This window comes from Lates calcarifer, unplaced genomic scaffold (genome assembly GCF_001640805.2).
Source record: "Lates calcarifer isolate ASB-BC8 unplaced genomic scaffold, TLL_Latcal_v3 _unitig_5368_quiver_784, whole genome shotgun sequence".
In the NCBI taxonomy this organism is placed as follows: domain Eukaryota; kingdom Metazoa; phylum Chordata; class Actinopteri; family Centropomidae; genus Lates; species Lates calcarifer.
Window position 1 is genome coordinate 1 of NW_026117473.1, and position 15,050 is coordinate 15,050.

Sequence of the window (15,050 nt, forward strand, 5' to 3'; positions counted from 1 at the left end):
AACATGCCTTTGATGTTTTTTCCACTGTCCTTTTATGTCTATCCATTTTCCATTGATGTTTTTTCAATGTCCGTTGATGTCCCATCAAGTGTCCTTTTATGTTTTTTCCAGTGGACTTTGACTTCACATTCATTATCCTTTGATGGTTTATCCAGTGTCCTTTGAAGTCCCATACATTGTCCTTTGATGTTTTATCCAGTGTCCTTTGAAGTCTCATCCAGTGTCCTTTGACATTTTAGACAGTGTCCTTTGATGTTTTATCCCATGTCCTTTGATCTTTTCTACACTGTCCTTTGATGTTTCTTCAATTTTCCTTTGATGTATCTTTCCACTGCCCTTTGATGTCCATCCAGTTTCATTTGATGTTTTTTCCAGTGTCCGTTGGTCTCCCATCCAGTGTCCTTTGATATTTTGGACAGTTTCCTTTGATGTGATATACATTGTCCTTTGATGTCCCATTCAGTGTCCTTTGATGTTTTATCCAGTTTGCTTTGATGTTCCATACACTTTCTGTTGATATTTTGGACAGTGTCATTTGATGTGATATTCAGTGTACTTTGATGTCCCATCCAGTTTCCTTTGATGTTTTTTCCACTGTCCTTTGATGTCCATCCAATTTCCTGTCATGTTTTTTTCCAGTGTCCTTTGATGTCCCATCCAGTGTCCTTTCATCTTTTGTCCACTTTCCTTTAATGTTTCGTCAGTTTTCCTTTTATGTTTTATCCAATGTGCTTTCATGTCTATCCAGCTTCCTTTGATGTTTTATACAATGTCCTTTGATTTTTCTTCAATTTTCTTTTGATGTTTTTTCCACTGTCCTTTGATGTCCAACCAGTTTCCTGTCATGTTTTTCCCAGTGTCCTTTGATGTCTAATCAGTTTCCTTTGATGTTTCTTCAAAATGCCTTTGATGTTTTTTCCACTGTCCTTTGATGTCTTATCCAGTTTCTTTGATGTCTCATCCAGTTTCCTTTGATGTTTTTTTCACTGTCCTTTGATGTCTAATCAGTTTCCTTTGATGTTTGTGTGTGTGTGTGTGTGGAGGGGGGTGGCAGAGCAGGGAGAGAGTCAGAGTCCAGGTGGTGTGTGTGTGTGTGTTGGGGGGGGCAGAGCAGGGAGAGAGTTCAGCGTCCTGACAGCCTGGTGGACGAAGCTGTCCCGCAGTCTGCCGGTCCTGGCCCGCAGGCTCTGCAGTCTCCTCCCCGATGGCAGCAGGCTGAAGAGGCTGTGTGACGGGTGAGTGGGGTCTCTCGCAATGCAAAGGGTTTTGCGGGTGAGGCGAGAGGTGTAGAGGTCTTGGAGGGAGGGGAGAGAAGCGCCGACGATCTTCTCAGCTGCTCTCACGATGCGCTGGAGGTTCTTCCTGCAGGACATGGAGCAGGTGCCGTACCACACGGTGATGCTGCTGGTCAGGACGCTCTCGATGGTGCCTCTGTAGAAGATGTGCATGATGGGAGCCGGGGCTCTAGCTTTCCTCAGTTTGCGGAGGAAGTAGAGGCGCTGGTTCGCTTTCTTGGCCAGTGATGTGGTGTTGGTGGTCCAGGAGAGGTCCTCAGTGACGTGCACACCCAGGAATTTGGTGCTGCTCACCCTCTCCACCATAGCACCATTGATGGTCAAAGGGGCATGCTGGGGGCATCTTCTCCTGAAGTCCACAACAATCTCCTTCGTCTTCTCCACGTTCAGAGAGAGATTGTTGTGTTCACACCACAAGGCCAGGCGGCTCACCTCGCTCCTGTAATCTGTCTCGTCCTTGTTGCTAATGAGACCTACCACAGTTGTGTCATCGGCGAACTTGACGAGGAGGTTGGAGCTGTGCGACGGTGTGCAGTCGTGGGTCAGCAGAGTGAAGAGGAGGGGGCTCAGCACACATCCTTGGAGGGCTCCCATGTTCAGTGTGGTGGTGTTGAATGTGTTTCTGCCGACCTGAACTGCCTGAGGTCTCCCCGTCAGGAAGTCCAGCAGCCAGTTGCACAGTGAGGTGTTTAATCCCAGCTGGTCCACTTTTGTCCACTGTCCTTCCCTTTGATGTTTGTTTCAGTGTCCTTTGATGTCCCATCCAGTGTCCTTTGATTTCTTATCCAGTATCCTTTGATGTTTCCTTTGATGTTGATCCTTTGATGTTTCTTCAACATGCCTTTGATGTTATTTCCACTGTCCTTTGATCTCCATCCAGATTCCTTTGAAGTATTTCACAGTGTCCTTTGATGTTTTATCCACAGTAATTTCATGTCTATCCAGTTTCCATTGATGTTTCGTTTGATGTTGATCCTTTGATGTTTCTTCAATATGCCTTTGATGTTATTTCCACTGTCCTTTGATCTCCATCCAGATTCCTTTGAAGTATTTCACAGTGTCCTTTGATGTTTTATCCACAGTAATTTCATGTCTATCCAGTTTCCATTGATGTTTCGTTTGATGTTGATCCTTTGATGTTTCTTCAATATGCCTTTGATGTTATTTCCACTGTCCTTTGATCTCCATCCAGATTCCTTTGAAGTTTTTCAGTGTCCTTTGATGTCCCATCCAGCGTCCTTTGATGTTTTATCCAGTGTCCTTTGATGTTTCTACTCATTTTCCTTTGATGTTTTATCCACTGTGCTTTCATATCTATCAAGTTTCCTTTGATAATTTTGACAGTGTCCTTTGATGTCCCATCCAGTGTCCTTTGATGTCCAACCAGTTTCCTTTGATGTTTCTTCAAAATGCATTTGATGTTTTTTACACTGTCATTTGATGTCCATCCAGTTTTCTGTCATGTTATTTCCAGTGTCCTTACATGTCCCATCCAGGGTACTTTGATTTCCCATCCAGTGTCCTTTGATGTTTTATCCCGTTTCCTTTGATGTTTCTTCAGTTTTCCATTGATGTTCTTTCCACTGTCCTTTGATGTCCATCCGATTTCCTGTCATGTTTTTTCCAGTGTCCTTTGATGTCCCATCCAATTTCCTTTGATGTTTCATCCATTGTCCTTTGATGTTTCTTCAACATGACTTTGATGTTTGTTCCGCTGTTCTTTGATGTCCATCCAAATTTTCCTTTGATGTTTTATCCAGTGTCCTTTGAAGTCCCATACATTGTCCTTTGATGTCCCATCCAGTGTACTTTGATGTCCTTTGATGTCCATCCAGTTTTTTTGTTTTTTTCAACATGCCTTTGATGTTTTTTCCACTGTCCTTTGATGTCTATCCATTTTCCATTGATGTTTTTTCCAGTGTCCGTTGGTCTCCCATCCAGTGTCCTTTGATATTTTGGACAGTTTCCTTTGATGTGATATACATTGTCCTTTGATGTCCCATCCAGCGTCCTTTGATGTTTTATCCAGTGTCCTTTGATGTTTCTACTCATTTTCCTTTGATGTTTTATCCACTGTGCTTTCATATCTATCAAGTTTCCTTTGATAATTTTGACAGTGTCCTTTGATGTCCCATCCAGTGTCCTTTGATGTCCAACCAGTTTCCTTTGATGTTTCTTCAAAATGCATTTGATGTTTTTTACACTGTCATTTGATGTCCATCCAGTTTTCTGTCATGTTATTTCCAGTGTCCTTACATGTCCCATCCATTGTACTTTGATTTCCCATCCAGTGTCCTTTGATGTTTCTTCAGTTTTCTATTGATGTTCTTTCCACTGTCCTTTGATGTCGAACCAGATTCCATTGATATTTCTTCAACATGCATTTGATGTTTTTTCCACTGTCCTTTGATGTCCATCCAATTTCCTGTCATGTTTTTTCCAGTGTCCTTTGATATCCCATCCAGTGTCCTTTGATGTCCAACCATTTTGCTTTGATGTTTCTTCAAAATGCATTTGATGTTTTTTCCACTGTCATTTGATGTCCATCCAGTTTTCTGTCATGTTATTTCCAGTGTCCTTACATGTCCTATCCAGTGTACTTTGATGTTTTATCCATTGTCCTTTGATATTCTGTCCACTGTCCTTTGATGTTTCTACAATTTTCCTTTGATGTTTTATCCACTGTGATTTCATGATTTCATGTCTTTCATGTCTATCCAGTTTCCTTTGATGTCTCATCCAGTTTCCTTTGATGTTTTTTTCACTGTCCTTTGATATCCAATCAGTTTCCTTTGATGTTTCTTCAAACATGCCTTTGATGTTCTTTCCACTGTCTTTTGATGTTTTATCCAATTTGCTTTGATGTCCCATACAGGACACTGGATATCACATCAAATGACAATGTTTAATCTAGAAAATGCATTTCCTGTGGAAAATGTGTTTGAATGCTGAGAGCTGAATGAATCGCTGAAGCAATGCTTAAAATGGCTGAAATTACTGTTAAAATGCAGAACAAAAAGTTAAAATGCTGAAATTGATGAATTATAGAAGAAAAAGTTGAAAGGCTGAAATTATTGTTGAAATGCAGAAGAAAAAGTTAAAATTTGAAAGGCAAAAGTAATTGTAGAAGTTTAAAATGGCTGAAATTATCAGAGAAAAGGGCAGATGCAGAAGCTGAAAATTAAAACCAACAGCTGAAGCATTCATTTGAATAGCAAAATTGTAGACAAAGTTGAACATTTTAAAAAGCATAAAGAGTTGAAGAGAATTGAATAAGCATGAATGTAAAAAGGTTAATAGTTGAAACCTTTTGATAGTTGAATGGTTTCTGTAGCAGAAAGTATGTAGGAGCAGTTACAACCCAAACAGGGGTGGAAGCAGAAAGGAAAAACAGCTAAATGCAGGATCAAAAGTTGGAAGTCAAAATGTAAAAGAGGTAGAAACAGTTGAAAGGTAAAATCAGCTGCCAAGGGTTTGACTCAAACAGTTAAAATGGAGAGAAAGAAGTATGAAGTGTGTCTTGGTGTGTTTTCTATCACCAACTGAAAGTTACTCCTAATTAAAACTGCTCTAAAACCTGTTTGAAGTGAAAACTGTTGAACTGTGTGTGAATCCATGTCTTCTATGTGCTGTGGAGACAGTCTGTAGCAGGATTTTGACAGAAGAGTTTGATAAACAGCACAGACATCAGAGATCAGCTGATCACAGTCACCTGTTTGAGTCCAACTGCACTCACAGGTTGCCATAGCAATATCAAGGTCTCAGCCTCTACTGTGTCAGATTTTGCTCTGCGCACCTCTTGAACTCCTCCTAATAATTCAAAAAACGTACATCGTATTGATAAAATATGATAACTACCAGTACCGAGAGACTTTACTGAACACAGACGTGTCATTTGTGTAGATAAAGTGAAAAATGACCACAGTATGGCAGTTTAAAAACTGGCCTGGTTTGTGCCTTTTCTCAAAAGTGGACCAGATCAGCTTGCAGTGAGGTCAGTGGATTGGTTGAGGAGTTGTCTTTGTGCTAAGAGGTTGTTGCCTGAAAAACTGAGTCCAACTGCTTCAGTACGCATACTGTGTGACAGAGTACAACAATGTATACAGTAGAGGTATACATTGTGTATGAGAAGTAAAAGGTGTGGGCAGGGAACAAGAGCTGAAGCACAAAAATATGTTACAAGCAGAAGAGGCAAGGTATATATACTTTATTGATCCCATGAGGGAAATTCTTGACTGAAAAACAACACTAACACTCAAGAGCTGCTGCTCTCACTGCACCATCTTGCTTGCCTTAATGAAAAGATGTGCCACTATGAAATCAAATTCAAAAGCAACTTGCAACTGCTAGTTTCTCAGTGAGTGAAACTTTCTTCAGAACAATACTGGTGTGATACAATGCAAAAATTAAGAAAAGCGCCATGCTGCTTACGGGACCTTTGTCTGGTAGTTTCCTGTATGCAAATTTGGATGTGCCGTCCCCGGTCTGCGATTGGCTCCAGCTGACAAAACGTGACCTTGCCTCAGCTCCACTCCCGCCTCCTGCCCGTGGCTCCAGCTTTGTCATTGGTGGCTGCCAGTTTCAAACACTGGAGCTGCTTTTACTAGGTACTGTGTACAGGTGACTGCTGTAATGTGATGAGTATTGATAACCATGTCACAATGTGCATTTGAGTCATTTCATTTTGGAAGAGGCATTCTAACACTAATACATTAGTAACTCTATTTGGTATTCAACTTGTGAGATTTGGGACTTGAAAAGTAGCGCTCAAAACTCTGAAGTAGCGACAGTGAACCGCACGTCAAACATGACAAGATGTAATATAGAAGTTATTCTTGGCCCATTGACTGAGTGTCTTAACCAACACATTTCAAGTGTCTTCAGACATTTGTATTAAGCAGATAGAATTTCAACCTTTGCAAAACTATAGTGCTTGCTTTCAGTTTGTGGAAAATATGACTTCAGGATATAAGACAGTCACTCAAGAATGATGGGAAAAAAACAGCTTTATTTAAACAAAGTTTAACATAAGTTGCTGAGCATACAAAATAAATAAGAGGGGGGGACGTGCGGGCATCTTCATAGCTCCTCTGTTTCCGCCCCAATTTCCACAACACTCTTCCCCAGTGTTGTGACATTTACGCTCACCGGCCCCTTTTTCAGCTCCTCATCAAATGGGACCCACAGAGCCTCTTCGAGCTCCAACATCGTGCCGTCGTCGAGGAGAAGCGTGAGGATGCCCGCACATCCGTCCATGACGCCCGACACCTTCACAGCCATGGCTGTGGCTTTGGTTCTCTGTGGAGAGAAACAGATATTGTTAAAGCCTGTTTTTCCTCAGACATGTTACCACTTACATCTACATCTTTTCACAATCAAAAAATAAAGACAGGCAAGACTTAGTATTTCGTTTTATGTACGTCAAAGCAGGAATATTAACATAAGCAAAAAAAAAATCTCACATCTCGTCCTGCTGACTGCATAAACATGTTTTGTTAGTTTAATGATGACTATGAAAATTTAAGTTATTTCCTGTCAATTTGAAAACACTGAGTGGAGTAAGTAGTCTAATTGAAAATGACTAATGATTGTCTAAGAAACTGACATACCTCAAAGGCTGTGTAGGTGGTGGAGTGCAGCTGCAGTCCATAGTCAGATGACTTCACCTTCAGGTGCGTGAACCTGACGTTGTCTCCGAGCTGGGGGGCTGAATCCGCTGCAGCCTCCCTCCACAGTGTGAGGCCTTGTCTCGTTTGGTCCTTCAGAAGATAACAGAGTATCAGATTATGTATTCTACTTTAACCATAACAACGACAGATAAATATACTGCAAAGCTGCAGCTACAGGAATTCATTTGATATGCCAGTCAGCTAATATTATGCATTAAGGGTAAAACGTCTCAGATTTTTTTATTTTTATTTTTATTGTATAACGACAAAGTGGGCTTGCTCCCTCCCCTTTTGTAATTTGATTCGAGCGCTTACCTGCTGCAGGGTCAACCTTCGCACAGGAATCCACTCTCTTCCGACCTGGACTCGGGTGATAACGGAGTGCTGGAAAAAAAAAAGGTGGATTTGCATAAATTGCACATTTTATAACGAGTTCTAATCAATTCACTCGAAATATAGTTAACTATTAAACTTACCTCTACAACTTCTCCCTCTACAGTGATGAGCCCCTGAGCTTCTTTACATGAGCTCAGGGGCGTCAGCGCCGACGGAGCCTCTGCCTCCTTCCTCAGCTTCTCCGAGATGGCCACAGGGGAGCTTCTAAAAATCTGTGTCTTTTTGTTAATACTTATATTGTAAGGCGGAGCGTCTCTCTGTAGCTCATAGTCTTTTAAGATATAAGAGTTTCCCTCTTGGATTTTGTGGCTTAGTTCCTCAAAAATTGTTACTTTCTTAACTGATTGACCATCGCTTAATGCAGCTATCAGGTTGGTCTTGGTGGAGGCTGCTTTGACCGAGTTTTCTTGAAAGAGCCACCCTAGAGCTCTTTTGTGCAGTCTGGTCTTTACTGCACATACGTGCAGCGGCGGGGGTTTGCAGTATGGAGTTGTAGGGATGCTCCACAGTGTATTTCTCAATGCCATTCTGAAATGATAGTTATTCATGTCACTGGATGACATTTATTTAGAATAAAGCCACTCAGATTACCTTTACACGTATTTATTCATATTAAATGGTAAATATTTTAACTTTGACCTACTGACATCACACACACATGCTAAGCCAGAAATGTTTGAAAGAAAAAGTGCCCGAGTTAATTCATCTTTTTAAGGCTCAAGCGTGAGCAGAAGCCACAACAAAGTGTTATTGCAATATAGTTTAATGTATTCAAACGTACAGAGAACATAACCACTTACTTGCTTCAGTCCAGGTCTGTTGACAATGAAACAATGGAAGGCAGCGATTGCCCTTTTATTCACATTAATGGCAAGTGAAGTGTTATGTGCTCTAGTATGGGACCCCAATGCAGAGAACACACACAGGTAGTTCCAACAGAAGGCTCTTTAATAAGGCACCGATGAAAACACAGGAACAATAGGCAGACAGCATGGCAGGCGACTGGCTGACTAAAGAAAGTTCTGAAGACATGAGGAACAGAAAAAGCTGCCACTGGAGAACACAGGTAGCCACAGAGAACAGGAGAACCCAAAGGGCAAAGGGCTGGGGTGAAGGCCGGGCTTAAGAAGGCGAAGGGAGAACGAGCAGAGTGGAAACAGGTGTGTGTAATCAGCCAGCAGGAGGAGACAGCCACACCCCTAGCAACACACCAGCTCTGCAACCAAACAGAAAAAAGGGAAGGGGGAACAGAGAGAAAAAGCAAGAAAAAACACAACACAAAGACAAACTAACCCAAACCATAACAGTACCCCCCCCTCAACGGACGCCTCCTGGCGGCCTACCAGGCTTGTCGGGATGCCTGGTGTAAAAGTCATTAATGAGTTCAGGGTCCAGGATGAGTGAGCGAGTGATCCAGGAACGTTCCTCTGGCCCGTACCCCTCCCAGTCCACCAGGTATTGAAAGCCCCGACCCCGCTTCCGCACATCCAACAGCTGCCGGACAGTGAACGCAGGGTGGTCATCGATGATCCGGGGGGGTGGAGGGGGTTCGGCCGGAGGGCACAGAGGACTGGTGGAGACAGGCTTGAGCAGGGAGACATGAAAAGACAATTGAGGGAGGGGGGCAACTGGAGTCTCACCACACTGGGGTTGATGATGCGGTTGATAGGATATGGGCCGATGTATCTGGGGGAGAGTTTGCGGGAGTCAGACCTGAGAGGAAGATCATGGGTGGAAAGCCAGACCTTCTGGCCGGGTTGATACAGGGGAGCAGGAGTGCGGTGACGATCAGCCAACCTCTGGTTCCGAGCCGCAGTATGGGCTAGAGCTGCTTGGGCTTCACGCCAGACTTGGCGGGCGCGCTGGAGGTGCGCCTGCACTGAGGGAACTGCCACTTCGGTCTCCTGAGCAGGGAAGAGAGGAGGCTGAAAGCCATTAGCAGCCATAAAAGGAGACATACCTGTGGCTGAGCTGACCAGGGAGTTGTGAGCGTATTCGATCCAGGGAAGGTGGGAAGACCAGGAGACTGGGTGGTTAGAGGCAACACAGCGAAGGGCTGCCTCCAGATCCTGGTTGGCCCGCTCAGTCTGGCCATTCGTCTGGGGATGGTAACCAGAGGAGAGACTGGCTGTAGCCCCCACAGCTCAGCAAAAAGCCTGCCAAACTCTGGAGGAAAACTGAGGTCATCTGTCGGAGACGATGTCCTGGGGGATTCCATGAAGCCTGAACACATGCTGAATGAGTAGATTAGCAGTCTCTAGGGCAGAGGGAAGTTTAGAGAGCGGGATAAAATGGACAGACTTGGAGAATCGGTCAATAACAGTTAGAATGGTGTTGTTACCATCAGATGGTGGCAGTCCAGTGACGAAGTCCACGGCAATGTGAGACCAGGGACGATGGGGTATAGGAAGAGGGCGTAGGAGACCAGCAGGAGCACGATGAGAAGACTTGTTCCGGGCACAGACTGAGCAGGCAGAGACGAACTCCTTGGTGTCAGCGGACATGGAGGGCCACCAGAAACGCTGACGAAGCAAAGCCAGGGTCCGATGAAACCCAGGATGGCATGCCACCTTGGAGGAGTGCCCCCACTGGAGCACAGGGGAACGGACAGGCTCTGGGACAAACAGGCGGTTGGGAGGACCACCCTCCAGGGTAGGATGATCAGACAGGGCCTCCTGGACCAGCTGCTCAATCTCCCACCTGGCAGCTCCCACCACACAGGAGGAAGGCAGAATGGTGTCCACCGCAGGACCTTCAACGGGGGAAGAGAACTGGCGAGAGAGGGCATCAGGCTTGGCGTTCCTGGAGCCTGGCCGGTAGGTGAGGGTGAAGTTAAATCGGCCCAGGAACAAAGCCCACCGAGCCTGACAGGAGTTGAGTCTGCGGGCAGAACGGAGGTAAGACAGGTTCTTGTGGTCAGTCCAAACAATAAAAGGGTGAGTAGAACCCTCCAGCCAGTGCCTCCACTCCTGGAGGGCCAGCACCACTGCCAGCAACTCGCGATTCCCCACATCATAGTTCCTCTCCGCAGTTGTGAGACGGCGGGAGAAGAACGCACAGGGGTGGAGTTTCTGGTCAGAGGTGGACCGTTGGGACAGGACCGCTCCCACACCAGAGTCCGAGGCATCAACCTCTACAACAAACTGGACAGAGGGATCAGGGTGACACAACACGGGAGCAGAGGAAAATAAACTCTTTAACTTAGCAAAAGCGGCCTCAGCCACAGGGGACCAAACAAAAGGTGATTTGACAGAGGTTAACTTAGTAAGAGGTGCAGCCACTCTACTGTAATCGCGAATGAATCTGCGGTAGAAATTAGCGAACCCAAGATACCGCTGTAGCTGCTTCCTGTCGGTGGGAGTGGGCCATTCAACCACTGCCTTAATCTTGGCAGGGTCAGACCTGACCTGCCCCTTTTCCACCACAAAGCCCAGAAAACTGACTGAGGGGACATGAAACTCACACTTCTCAGCTTTAACAAAAAGACGGTTCTCCAAAAGTCTTCGCAACACTAGCCGGACGTGTTGTACATGTTCATCAGGGGTGCGGGAGAAAATCAAAATGTCATCAAGGTAGACAAAAACAAACCGGTTGAGCATATCACGGAGGACATCGTTAATGAAACATTGGAAGACAGCAGGTGCGTTGGTTAACCCAAAAGGCATGACAAGGTACTCAAAATGACCGAGAGGAGTGTTGAATCCGGTCTTCCATTCATCCCCCTCCTTTATCCGCACCAAGTGGTATGCATTACGTAGATCCAACTTGGTGAAGATGGTGGCCTGGTGGAGGGAAGCGAAGGCAGAATCGATCAGGGGAAGAGGGTACTTATTCTTTACAGTGATCTCATTAAGTCCCCTGTAGTCTACACAGGGCCGAAGAGTCTTGTCCTTCTTTTCTACAAAAAAAAAAATGCTCCCAAGGGCGAAGAGGAAGGACGGATGAGACCTGCTGCCAGAGAGTCAGAGATGTAGGTCTCCATAGCCTCCCTTTCAGGCTTGGAGAGGTTATAGAGCTTGCTGGATGGATAGGGGGCTCCAGGGAGCAGATCAATACTGCAGTCATAAGGTCTATGAGGAGGCAGAGATTGAGCCCGGTCCCTGCTGAACACCTCCTGGAGGTCATGATACTGCTGGGGAACTGAGGAAAGATCTATGGGTTTAGGGGTTCCAGGAGCTGAGATGGTGGTGGGAATGGCCGAGTGGAGACAGTGGGAGTGACAAAATAAACTCCAATTAGCAATGGATAGAGTGGACCAGTCTATGTGTGGGTTGTGGAGCTTGAGCCAGGGAAGGCCTAAAACCAAAGAAGAAGATGGTGAGGGGATTATGAAAAAAGAAATATCTTCTCGATGATTGCCAGAGAGGAGCAGGGACACAGGAATAGTTCGGAGAGTGACATGGGCCAGAAAGCGACCATCGAGGGCAAAAACGTCCTTAGGTTCAGGAAGGGGTTCCGAGGGGATGTCAAAACGGGAAACAATACCAGAGTCTATGAAATTGTCGTCCGAACCAGAGTCCACTAGGACAGGGAGAGGAATGCCCTCTTTAGACCAGGAAACAGTCCCTTTCAGAGAAAAACGTTTGGAGGATGGGGGAACAGCAGAAGTTCAGCTCACCAACGCTCCCCTAGTGGTTGATGAGCCAAATCTTTTGGTCGTAAGGGACAGAGAGCAAGGACATGACCCTCACCACCACAGTAGAGGCACAGTCTCTGGAGAAAGCGGCGTTGACGTTCAGTGGGGGTGAGTCTCATCCTCCCCAACTGCATTGGCTCCTCTCTGCAGGGGGAGGATGAGGCAGCTGGGGGAGATGTACAGGCAGAAGGTGGCTCCGGAGGAGGGCAAGGTACCATGGGACCCGAGGGTCGAGGGGACTTTGATCGAAGGGAAGGGGCCCTAATTCTGACTGCCCTTTCCCTGCGTCTCTCGCTAAGGCGATTGTCCAAACGGATAGCCAAGGAGATTAGCTCCTCCAGAGAAGAGGTCTCATCCCGAGAAGCAAGTTCATCTTTGAGTTCCTCACTGAGCCCTCGCAGAAATAACCCTTGTAAAGCCCCTTCATCCCACCCACACTCGGCAGCGAGAATGCGGAAATCTACTGAATAAGCAGGTACAGTGAGGGATCCCTGACGTAGGGAGAGTAGCCGGTTACCAGCTTCCTTGCCCCGGAGTGGGTGGTCGAAAACTCTACCGAACTCACAGCAAAAAGAATGGTAGGTTTGCCAAGCAGGTGAGTTAGCATTAGCTGTGTTAGCTACGGCCCATGCTGACGCCTTCCCTGAAAGTAAGCTGCTAACAAAAGCAATCTTGGACCTGTCGGTAGAGTAGGATAAGGGTTGCTGGTCAAAAACTAATGAACACTGGTGGAGAAACTGACTACAAGACCCTACTTCTCCTGAATACCTGACCGGAGTGGGGATAAAGGGCTCACGAGGAAGGCTGGGCAGGGTAGGAGAAGTAGTAGGGGCTGGAGGATGGACCGGTGGAGCCGGAGAGGGAACAGGAGCCGCCAGAGAGGTAAGCTGCGTGGAGACCTGGTCCAGACGGGCGTCGAGTTGGGTCATGCTGGAGGCCAGGTGGAGCAGCTTGTCCGTAATATCCCTCAGAGCATCCTCATGTTGGCCCACCCGTGCTCCTTGAGAGGTGAGAGCGAGTTTCACCCTCTCAATCTCTGCGGGGTCCATGCTTGGCCAGAGTATTCTGTTATGTGCTCTAGTATGGGACCCCAATGCAGAGAACACACACAGGTAGTTCCAACAGAAGGCTCTTTAATAAGGCACAGATGAAAACACAGGAACAATAGGCAGACAGCGTGGCAGGCGACTGGCTGACTAAAGAAAGTTCTGAGGACACGAGGAACAGAAAAAGCTGCCACTGGAGAACACAGGTAGCCACAGAGAACAGGAGAATCCAAACACAGGTTGCGCTGAGAGCTTGCACACCGGATACAGCAAGGAATACTCTGGCAAAGGGCTGGGGTGAAGGCCGGGCTTAAGAAGGCGAAGGGAGAATGAGCGGAGTGGAAACAGGTGTGTGTAATCAGCCAGCAGGAGGAGACAGCCACACCCCTAGCAACACACCAGCTCTGCAACCAAACAGAAAAAAGGGAAGGGGGAACAGAGAGAAAAAGCAAGAAAAAACACAACACAAAGACAAACTAACTTCTCAACGTAACACACACTTTCTGATACCTACCAGCTGATACCCCACATTTCCATCCACCCAATGTGGATGGACTATAGCTAGAGACTGCAGCTTTGATAACTTTTCTTTTCCCCTGGACAAAGACACAGTTCTCCTGTGTCCTCTGTGAACACACATTATCAGCCTTCACCACATCTCCTCCAGCATCGTGAGGATCAGCTCAAATCAACCACGTCATCCTGCTGCCACTGACCACACACACCACAACACCATCTTAACTGTCAGTCTGAGGTGGACCCATCAGTACTGGACCACACAGAAACATGTTCTACTTCCTGCCAGTCCCAGTCATTCTTCAAAGCAGACGATGAGAGAACTCCTGCAAACCTTTGCCTCACCTTCTCTGTGACTCTCAGACACTGGATCAGCTGACTACAGCCAAGACATCATCCTGCCACAGACCAGTCATCACAGCACCATCCTGACTGTTGATCAACAGCAGAGTCATCAGTGCTGGACCACACAGAGACCCTGTTCCTCCTCAGTGCTCAGGCTTCCTCACAACAGAGCAGAAGGTATGGTTGGTTTTTGTCATATAACAGTACTTCATTCATCTGTTCATATTACAGTAATATTGTTGATCTTGACTTTTATGTTACAGTTAGGAGTTTAATAAAGTTATGTACATGAACTTCTTCCTTCAGGTCTTCCTTCACTGTGATTCTCCACTTCACAGTAGAGACCACTGCACAGCTCCACAAGCTAGTGAACTATGTGAGATGGCACTGTGTGCTTCCTCTCTGCAACATCAAGCTCGTCCTCCAACACGTGTTAAAGGTAGCAGTTTTATTCTCCTACTCCTGCCATACCAAATCTCCTGATGATCAGAACAACAGAAACACTGTTGGTGCATGCAGTTTGCATTTACAACTAAAGAAATGTCAGAAAGAAAGTTTCCCACTGTTTTTCTCTTTAAGGTCTCTGCACCTCTGTGTCCTCCATGTTCACTGACACTGACCAGATGACTGAAAGCAGAAGCTCTACAGCCACTGGAAAGGTCAAAGGTCAGTCCATCTTCATGCTGACACTGTGCTCTGTTGACAGTTTTGGTTTGTGCCAACAACTGACTGAAGAGCATCATGACAGAACTATGAACCCTGGACAGAATGACTGTGTCTCTGAAAACAGCTCTGCAGTTTAAAGGATCTTTTGGACTGTGACCTCTACCCAACTGAGATATGTTTATTCTGTATCTCATAAGAATTTATTCCTTTTTCATTTCATTTCCTTTCCTCCCACCCCCCCAACCGCCCACCTGTCTCTTCATCAATAGATAAAGAGAACAGATAGAGAGGGAAAACAGGTCAATTAGTTCAGGTGCCACAGGCACGTCAACTAATTAACCTGGAGGAGAGGGTTAGGGTTAGGGTTAGCACATTAGATCAAGTCTAACCACTGTGTGAGAAGCCTTTGGTGGTAAGGCTGAACAATTCTGTGTAGAAACCACTGAGATCAGTGCTGTCCAACAAAAGACACCATGTACTC

The 15,050-nt window shown here is 45.9% G+C and overlaps 1 long non-coding RNA gene across 1 annotated transcript; it reads left to right on the plus strand.

Annotated features, from left to right (window-relative positions):
• Nucleotides 1-13,902: 13,902 nt before the first annotated feature.
• Nucleotides 13,903-14,647, plus strand: LOC127140883 (uncharacterized). The gene is made up of 3 exons (XR_007811385.1): nucleotides 13,903-14,080; nucleotides 14,210-14,342; nucleotides 14,483-14,647. It is a non-coding gene; the product is annotated as an uncharacterized LOC127140883 (long non-coding RNA).
• Nucleotides 14,648-15,050: the final 403 nt, after the last annotated feature.